The sequence below is a fragment of the Balaenoptera physalus genome, assembly GCF_965194825.1.
Source record: "Balaenoptera physalus genome assembly, chromosome: X".
NCBI lineage: Eukaryota > Metazoa > Chordata > Mammalia > Artiodactyla > Balaenopteridae > Balaenoptera > Balaenoptera physalus.
In genome coordinates, this window is record NC_138903.1 from 13,210,080 (window position 1) to 13,220,023 (window position 9,944).

Here is a 9,944-nt window from a genome sequence, read left to right on the forward strand (position 1 = left end):
CAGTAGTTGTGGCTCGCAGGCTCTAGAGCGCAGGCTCAGTAGCTGTGGCACACAGGCTTAGCTGCCCTGTGGCATGCGGGATCTTCCCGCACCAGGGCTTGAACCCATGTCCCCTGCATTGGCAGGTGGATTCTTAACCACTGTGCCACCAGGGAAGTCCTGTACTACAGTTTTGCACAAAGTTATCATTGGGGGAAACTGGGCAAAGCTATAGGAGATCTTTCTGTATTACTTCTTGCAACTGCATGTGAATCTGCAATTATTAATTAATTAAGCTGTTCACTTAAAATTGAAACACTGCCAAACTGCCCTCTGGCTCTATTTGCAGAATTAACTGAGAAGGCCATAAGCATATAAATTGTTCACTACTGTGTCAGGAAAGATTTGAAGAACAATGAAACTTGTATTTGGCAGAGAGTGAGAAATTTACTCCCAATGTAGACTGCTGACAAGGAGTTAAACAGAGGGGCGCAGTGGGAAAGCTAGATACCATTCCATTCTTTCTGAGAAAAATCTTCATAGTAGAGCTTCTTTACTTACTTTTCATTAAATTCCAAGAAGATAAGGTTTTTGCATATTCATATTTAACTTGATTGCCCAAAATGACAATAAAGAAGATTTCCAGGTTGTTGCCTTAGTACCTGGGAGGGAATTAATCACCATTTTATCTTCTCATTATATTTATAATGTTGATCAACACCTGTGGACATTGGAGAATGGGAACTGATTTTTTTTTTAACTATTTAACAACAGTTCTAGTCAGGAATTAGAAAACCATTACAAGGGAAGTTCATGCATTTTTAAGGATCTACATGGGGATAAAGTTGAATTACATGTATATGAGCTGGGATTATAGAGAAATAGGTTGGCTTACAAAAAGCCACAAGAGCAGAACAATCTTACCAGCTTTGAGTCAGTCGCTGTGTCTGTCTGCATGTTCAGGAAACTTGGCCCAGGTTAGGTAAGAAAAAAGAATTCTGGCCTGTAGCAGCAGTAAGGCTATAATCTTCTTTATCAGGTGCAGACTTGACTTAACACTAGCCACTGCCCCACCCCTAGATGTCCATGGCTGACATCATTCATGGATTATAAGACTTTCCTCCCGAGGCCTTGGGGAGCCTTGACAGTCACCTCCAATCAGTCAAAGTTGGCCCAGGAGCTGAAACCTCTTGTCAATCCAGCTGGCAATTTTTCTAGCACAAAACCTTTAAAAACCTAAAGGTGCACATCTCCTCTGGTCATTTGGAATGATCTGCTTTTCCTGCAAAAATCCTGAGTTGTGCTCGCCTAACTGGCTCTGCACGCTGAGCTGGCTGATGTTGTGACTTTAGAAAGCTGTCACTCATTCTTACTCCATCGACCAGCGCAGTAAGATTCAAACAAGGGTGTGTTTTTAAAAAATCTGGCATAATGCAGTATTCTTGAGGAAACAACTGGGCAAATCGAAATTGAGAGAGAGTCTCCATAACAATAGGGCTGAACTCTTCAAAAATGCCAGTGGGGTGGGGTAAAAGACAAAAGTGGTGGAGGAGCTTTCCAGATGAAAGGAGAATGAAGACACTTGATCATTAAATGTGATGATTCTTGACTGGATCCTGATTGGGGAGGACAAGACATAAAAGACATCAAAGCCACAACCATGGAAATTTGAATACAGACGTATATCGGATACTCATAGTGCATCAATGTCAAATTTCCTGCGTGTGATCGCTGCATCACCCACAGTTATGTCGAAGAAGCTGTGTTCTTAGGAGATGCTCACTGAAGTGGTCAGTGCGGAGCCGCGCGGGAGCTTGACGCTGGGGGAGAAATGCGTGCCCCTATGTACACGTTTTGCACCCAATAGAAAAAGTTAACGCAAGCCCTACAGTCAAAAAGCTTGAGTATATATAAAGCCCACATTGCCCACTCTGCTCACAAGCCATTGTCATTCCTCATAAACCCAGCAGCCCCACGTCCCAGGACCTTGGGCTGATGGGGAAGACTGTTCTCATTGCACAATTATGCAGGGTCCTAAAACAAACAAACCACAGACTGTCTTTATCAAAATTTTTGATATTTTGGTCATCAGGGGATTTTTTCCCTTAACATTTGTACTTTTTAATATTGCACTAAAATTTTTCTCCCAATGACTGCATTTTTCGGTGCCCCCTTAAATTTTTTGCCTCACTCGCTTCCTCCTAATCCTAACCCTGGTGAAGAATGACGATGTCAACAGTTTACTCACAAATGATTCCCACTAAAAAAAATATGTGTATAGGTATTCATTATACATGGGCTTACTTATATACATATATATTATATAGGTGTGTGTACACACATGCATACATACATACATGCATACACACACAAAGACATAAGCAAATGTGGCAAAATCCTATCAATTGACGAACTGAAGTGATGGATGTACAAATATTCATTGTATTATTCTTGCAATTTTTCTGTAAGTGGAAAGATTTTCAAGATATAACAATGGCAGGGGAAGAAATTAATAAATGAAAATAAAAACCTGATATACATTTTTTTTTATAGGTTAAACTCATGTTGAAAAATGAAGCTGACAGCAACAGTCAGCTCTACCCACCACCAGAGCCTACCATCAAGCCTCTTAGATAGCCTCAACCACCAGAGGGCAGAGAGCAGAAGCAAGAAAAACTACAATCCTGCAGCCTGCGGACCAAAAACCACAGTTACAGAAAGATAGACAAGATGAAAAGGCAGAGGGCTATATACCAGATGAAGGAACAAGAAAAAACCCCAGAAAAACAACTAAATGAAGTGGAGATAGGCAACCTCCCAGAGAAAGAATTCAGAATAATGATAGTGAAGATGATCCAGGACCTCGGAATAAGAATGGAGGCAAAGATTGAGAAGATGCAAGAAATGATTAACAAAGACCTAGAAGAATTAAAGAACAAACAAACAGAGATGACCAATACAATAACTGAAATGAAAACTACACTAGAAGGAATCAATAGCAGAATAACTGAGGCAGAAGAACGGATAAGTGACCTGGAAGACAGAATGGTGGAATTCACTGCTGCGGAACAGACTAAAGAAAAAAGAATGAAAAGAAATGAAGACAGCCTAAGAGACCTCTGGGACAACATTAAACGCAACAACATTCGCATTATAGGGGTCCCAGAAGGAGAAGAGAGAGAGAAAGGACCAGAGAAAATATTTGAAGAGGTTATAGTCGAAAACTTCCCTAACATGGGAAAGGAGATAGCCACCCAAGTCCAGGAAGCGCAGAGAGTCCCATACAGAATAAACCCAAGGAGAAACACGCCGAGACACATAGTAATCAAAGTGGCAAAAATTAAAGACAAAGAAAAATTATTGAAAGCAGCAAGGGAAAAACGACAAATAACATACAAGGGAACTCCCATAAGGTTAACAGCTGATTTCTCAGCAGAAACTCTGCAAGCCAGAAGGGAGTGGCATGATATACTTAAAGTGATGAAAGGGAAGAACCTACAACCAAGATTACTCTACCCGGCAAGGATCTCATTTAGATTTGATGGAGAAATCAAAAGCTTTACAGACAAGCAAAAGCTAAGAGAATTCAGCACCACCAAACCAGCTCTACAACAAATGCTAAAGGAACTTCTCTAAGTGGGAAACACAAGAGAAGAAAAGGACCTACAAAAACAAACCCAAAACAATTAAGAAAATGGTCATAGGAACATACATATCGATAATTACCTTAAACGTGAATGGATTAAACGCCCCAACCAAAAGACATAGACTGGCTGAATGGATACAAAAACAGGACCCATATATATGCTGTCTACAAGAGACCCACTTTAGACCTAGGGACACATACAGACTGAAAGTTAGGGGATGGAAAAAGATATTCCATGCAAATGGAAATCAAAAGAAAGCTGGAGTAGCTATACTCATATCAGATAAAATAGACTTTAAAATAAAGAATGTTACAAGAGACAAGGAAGGACACTACATAATGATCCAGGGATCAATCCAAGAAGAAGATATAACAATTATAAATATATATGCACCCAACATAGGAGCACCTCAATACATAAGGCAACTGCTAACAGCTATAAAAGAGGAAATCGACAGTAACACAATAATAGTGGGGGACTTTAACACCTCACTTACACCAATGGACAGATCATCCAAAATGAAAATAAATAAGGAAACAGAAGCTTTAAATGACACAATAGACCAGATAGATTTAATTGATATATATAGGACATTCCATCCAAAAACAGCAGATTACACATTCTTCTCAAGTGCGCACGGAACATTCTCCAGGATAGATCACATCTTGGGTCACAAATCAAGCCTCAGTAAATTTAAGAAAATTGAAATCATACCAAGCATCTTTTCTGACCACAACGCTATGAGATTAGAAATGAATTACAGGGAAAAAAACGTAAAAAACACAAACACATGGAGGCTAAACAATACGTTACTAAATAACCAAAAGATCACTGAAGAAATCAAAGAGGAAATAAAAAAATACCTAGAGACAAATGACAATGAAAACACGACGACCCAAAACCTATGGGATGCAGCAAAAGCGGTTCTAAGAGGGAAGTTTATAGCTATACAAGCCTACCTAAAGAAACAAGAAAAATCTCAAGTAAACAATCTAACCTTACACCTAAAGAAACTAGAGAAAGAAGAACAAACAAAACCCAAAGTTAGCAGAAGGAAAGAAATCATAAAGATCAGAGCAGAAATAAATGAGATAGAAACAAAGAAAACAATAGCAAAGATCAATAAAACTAAAAGTTGGTTCTTTGAGAAGATAAACAAAATTGATAAGCCATTAGCCAGACTCATCAAGAAAAAGAGGGAGAGGACTCAAATCAATAAAATCAGAAATGAAAAAGGAGAAGTTACAACAGACACTGCAGAAATACAAAACATCCTAAGAGACTACTATAAGCAACTTTATGCCAATAAAATGGACAACCTGGAAGAAATGGACAAATTCTTAGAAAGGTATAACCTTCCAAGACTGAATCAGGAAGAAACAGAAAATATAAACAGACCAATCACAAGTAATGAAATTGAAACTGTGATTAAAAATCTTCCAACAAACAAAAGTCCAGGACCAGATGGCTTCACAGGTGAATTCTATCAAACATTTAGAGAAGAGCTAACACCCATCCTTCTCAAACTCTTCCAAAAAATTGCAGAGGAAGGAACACTCCCAAACTCATTCTATGAGGCCACCATCACCCTGATACCAAAACCAGACAAAGACACTACAAAAAAAGAAAATTACAGACCAATATCACTGATGAATATAGATGCAAAAATCCTCAACAAAATACTAGCAAACAGAATCCAACAACACATTAAAAGGATCATACACCACGATCAAGTGGGATTTATCCCAGGGATGCAAGGATTCTTCAATATACGCAAATCAATCAATGTGATACACCATATTAACAAATTGAAGAAGAAAAACCATATGATCATCTCAATAGATGCAGAAAAAGCTTTTGACAAAATTCAACACCCATTTCTGATAAAAACTCTCCAGAAAGTGGGCATAGAGGGAACCTACCTCAACATAATAAAGGCCATATATGACAAACCCACAGCAAACATCATTCTCAATGGTGAAAAACTGAAAGCATTTCCTCTAAGATCAGGAACGAGACAAGGATGTCCGCTCTCACCACTATTATTCAACATAGTTCTGGAAGTCCTAGCCACGGCAATCAGAGAAGAAAAAGAAATAAAAGGAATACAAATTGGAAAAGAGGAAGTAAAACTGTCACTGTTTGCGGATGACATGATACTATACATAGAGAATCCTAAAACTGCCACCAGAAAACTGCTAGAGCTAATTAATGAATATGGTAAAGTTGCAGGATACAAAATTAATGCACAGAAATCTCTTGCATTCCTATACACTAATGATGAAAAATCTGAAAGAGAAATTATGGAAACACTCCCATTTACCATTGCAACAAAAAGAATAAAATACCTAGGAATAAACCTACCTAGGGAGACAAAAGACCTGTATGCAGAAAACTATAAGACACTGATGAAAGAAATTAAAGATGATACCAACAGATGGAGAGATATACCATGTTCTTGGATTGGAAGAATCAACATTGTGAAAATGAGTATACTACCCAAAGCAATCTACAGATTCAATGCAATCCCTATCAAATTACCAATGGCATTTTTTACGGAGCTAGAACAAATCATCTTAAAATTTGTATGGAGACACAAAAGACCCCGAATAGCCAAAGCAGTCTTGAGGCAAAAAAATGGAGCTGGAGGAATCAGACTCCCTGACTTCAGACTATACTACAAAGCTACAGTAATCAAGACAATATGGTACTGGCACAAAAACAGAAACATAGATCAATGGAACAAGATAGAAAGCCCAGAGATTAACGCACGCACTTATGGTCAACTAATCTATGACAAAGGAGGCAAAGATATACAATGGAGAAAAGACAGTCTCTTCAATAAGTGGTGCTGGGAAAACTGGACAGCTACATGTAAAAGAATGAAATTAGAATACTCCCTAACACCATACACAAAAATAAACTCAAAATGGATTAGAGACCTAAATATAAGACTGGACACTATAAAACTCTTAGAGGAAAACATAGGAAGAACACTCTTTGACATAAATCACAGCAAGATCTTTTTTGATCCACCTCCTAGAGTAATGGAAATAAAAACAAAAATAAACAAGTGGGACCTAATGAAACTTCAAAGCTTTTGCACAGCAAAGGAAACCATAAACAAGACCAAAAGACAACCCTCAGAATGGGAGAAAATATTTGCAAATGAATCAACGGACAAAGGATTAATCTCCAAAATATATAAACAGCTCATTCAGCTCAATATCAAAGAAACAAACACCCCAATCCAAAAATGGGCAGAAGACCTAAATAGACATTTCTCCAAAGAAGACATACAGACGGCCACGAAGCACATGAAAAGCTGCTCAACATCACTAATTATTAGAGAAATGCAAATCAAAACTACAATGAGGTATCACCTCACTCCTGTTAGAATGGGGATCATCAGAAAATCTACAAACAACAAATGCTGGAGAGGGTGTGGAGAAAAGGGAACCCTCTTGCACTGTTGGTGGGAATGTAAATTGATACAGCCACTCTGGAGAACAATATGGAGGTTCCTTAAAAAACTAAAAATAGAATTACCATATGACCCAGCAATCCCACTACTGGGCATATACCCAGAGAAAACCGTAATTCAAAAAGACACATGCACCCGAATGTTCATTGCAGCACTATTTACAATAGCCAGGTCATGGAAGCAACCTAAATGCCCATCAACAGACGAATGGATAAAGAAGATGTGGTACATATATACAATGGAATATTACTCAGCCATAAAAAGGAACGAAATTGAGTCATTTGTTGAGACGTGGATGGATCTAGAGACTGTCATACAGAGTGAAGTAAGTCAGAAAGAGAAAAACAAATATCATATATTAATGCATGTATGTGGAACCTAGAAAAATGATACAGATGAGCCAGTTTGCAGGGCAGAAGTTGAGACACAGATGTAGAGAATGGACATATGGACACCAAGGGGGGAAAACTGCGGTGAGGTGGGGATGGTGGTGTGCTGAATTGGGCGATTGGGATTGGCATGTATACACTGATATGTATAAAATTGATGCCTAATAAGTACCTGCAGTATAAAAAAACAAACAAAACAACTAATACTAAACTTTCATTGGGTTATTTGTATGGAAATATGTTAATATAAATGTTTCAGACATTACATGAAATTCCTAAAAATCTTATATTTGTATTTGTATGGAAATATGTATGGAAATATGTTAATATAAACGTTTCAGACATTAAAAAAAAAAAAAAAAAAAAAAAGAAAAATGAAGCTGCTATTGTGAGTGTGACCTGGGTCTTGTCCTGGTACTGACTCTGCTAAAGGAAGGAGATGATGTATTTCACATGCAAATGTCCATGCAGGAGCTGCCCCTGGCAAGGATTTGTGATGGGAGGAAATGTGAGATCCTCCAGTGAAGTCCTCCAGCCCCGAGAGCACCCTTCCCTGACAAGGATTCATCCCTCAGGCAATGTCTCTGAAGCGTCAGCTCTCCTCTTTGTGTTCAGCGCATAAAATTGTCTCAGCAATGAGCGTTGTTACTGAAAAAAGTATTGTCTGTAAACCTCAGGTTTGTTTGACATGGCAATATTAGAAATATCAGGGAGGAGGATTACTTTGGGAGAAATGGTTCCTTAATAAAATATGAACAAAAACTTAGAGATGTTGAATGACGTACCCAAACTTTTAAATAATTTATGGGCTTTTCAAAGAGTTGAGGTTTACATCTTCAAGTGACACAGGCAAGCTTATTTTTTTAAAATAATGGGTCAAGGCAGATGATGGATACAGTTAGATAAATGATGGATGGACAGACAGACGACAGGCAGACACATGGTATGTAGATAGATATATTAGATGTCTATATAGAGAGACAGATGGCATATGAACAGATAATATGTGGTATTTGGCTATGCAAATACTCTTCCCTTAAAATGATTCATTATATATATATTTAAAATTGTTTTATACTATTATTTTAAATAGTTTTCTTAATCAGTAAATGTCACTTCTGAACATCTAAGAAATAATTCAAACATTTTAAAAGATTTATAAAAAATGAAGTTCACACTAGTATTATTTAAAATGGCAAGAAATTAGAAATAATCTAAGTATCCAACAATATGGAAATAGCTAAGAAACATGATACAGCCATTTTAAAGGGTAGTTTCAAAGGGTTTGAAACTTAGAAAATCATTACAACATACTTTGTGGGGAAAGCAGGAATCAAAAAATACTTTTATAGCAAAAATAAACAAATGAGACCCAGTCAAACTTATAAGCTTTTGCACAGCAAAGGAAACAAAACGAAAAGACAACCTACAGGATGGGAGAAAATATTTGCAAACGATGCAACCGACAAGTGCTTAATTTCCAAAATATACAAACAGCTCATACAACTCAATAATAAAAAAACAAACAACCCAATCAAAAAATGGGCAGAAGACCTCAATAGACATTTCTCCAAAGAAGACATACAGATGGCCAATAGGCAGATGAAAAGAAGCCCAACATTGCTAATTATTAGAGAAATGCAAATCAAAACTACAATGATATATCACCTCACACTAGTCAGAAGAGCCATCACCAAAATGTCTATGAACAATAAATGCTAGAGAGGATGTGGAGAAAAGGGAACCGTCCTAACACTGTCGGTGGGAATGTAAATTGGTACAGCCACTATGGAGAACAGTATGGAGGTTCCTTAAAAAACTAAAACTAGAGTTGCCATATGATCCAGCAATCCCACTCCTGGGCATATATCTGGAGAAAACTCTAATTTAAAAAGATACATGCGGGCTTCCCTGGTGGCGCAGTGGTTGAGGGTCCACCTGCCGATGTGGGGGACGTGGGTTCGGGCCCTGGTCTGGGGGGGGTCCCACATGCCGCGGAGCGGCTGGGCCCGTGAGCCACAACTACTGAGCCTGCGCATCTGGAGCCGGTGCTCCGCGGCGAGAGAGGCCGTGGCAGTGAGAGGCCCGTGCACCGCGATGAAGAGTGGCCACTGCTCGCCACAACTAGAGAAGGCCCTCGTGCAGAAACAAAGACCCGACACAGCCAAAATAAAATAAATAAATAATAAAAATTATATAAAAAAAAAAGAAAAAGATACATGCAACCCAGTGTTCACTGCAGCACTATTTACAAGAGCCAAGACATGGAAGCAACCTTAAATGTCCATCGACAGATGAATGGATAAAGAAGATGTGGTGCATATATACAATGGAATATTACTCAGCCATAAAAAAGAATGAAATAATGCCATTTGCAGCCACATGGATGGACCTAGAGGTGATCATACTAAGTGAAGAAAGACAGAGAAAGACAAATACCATATG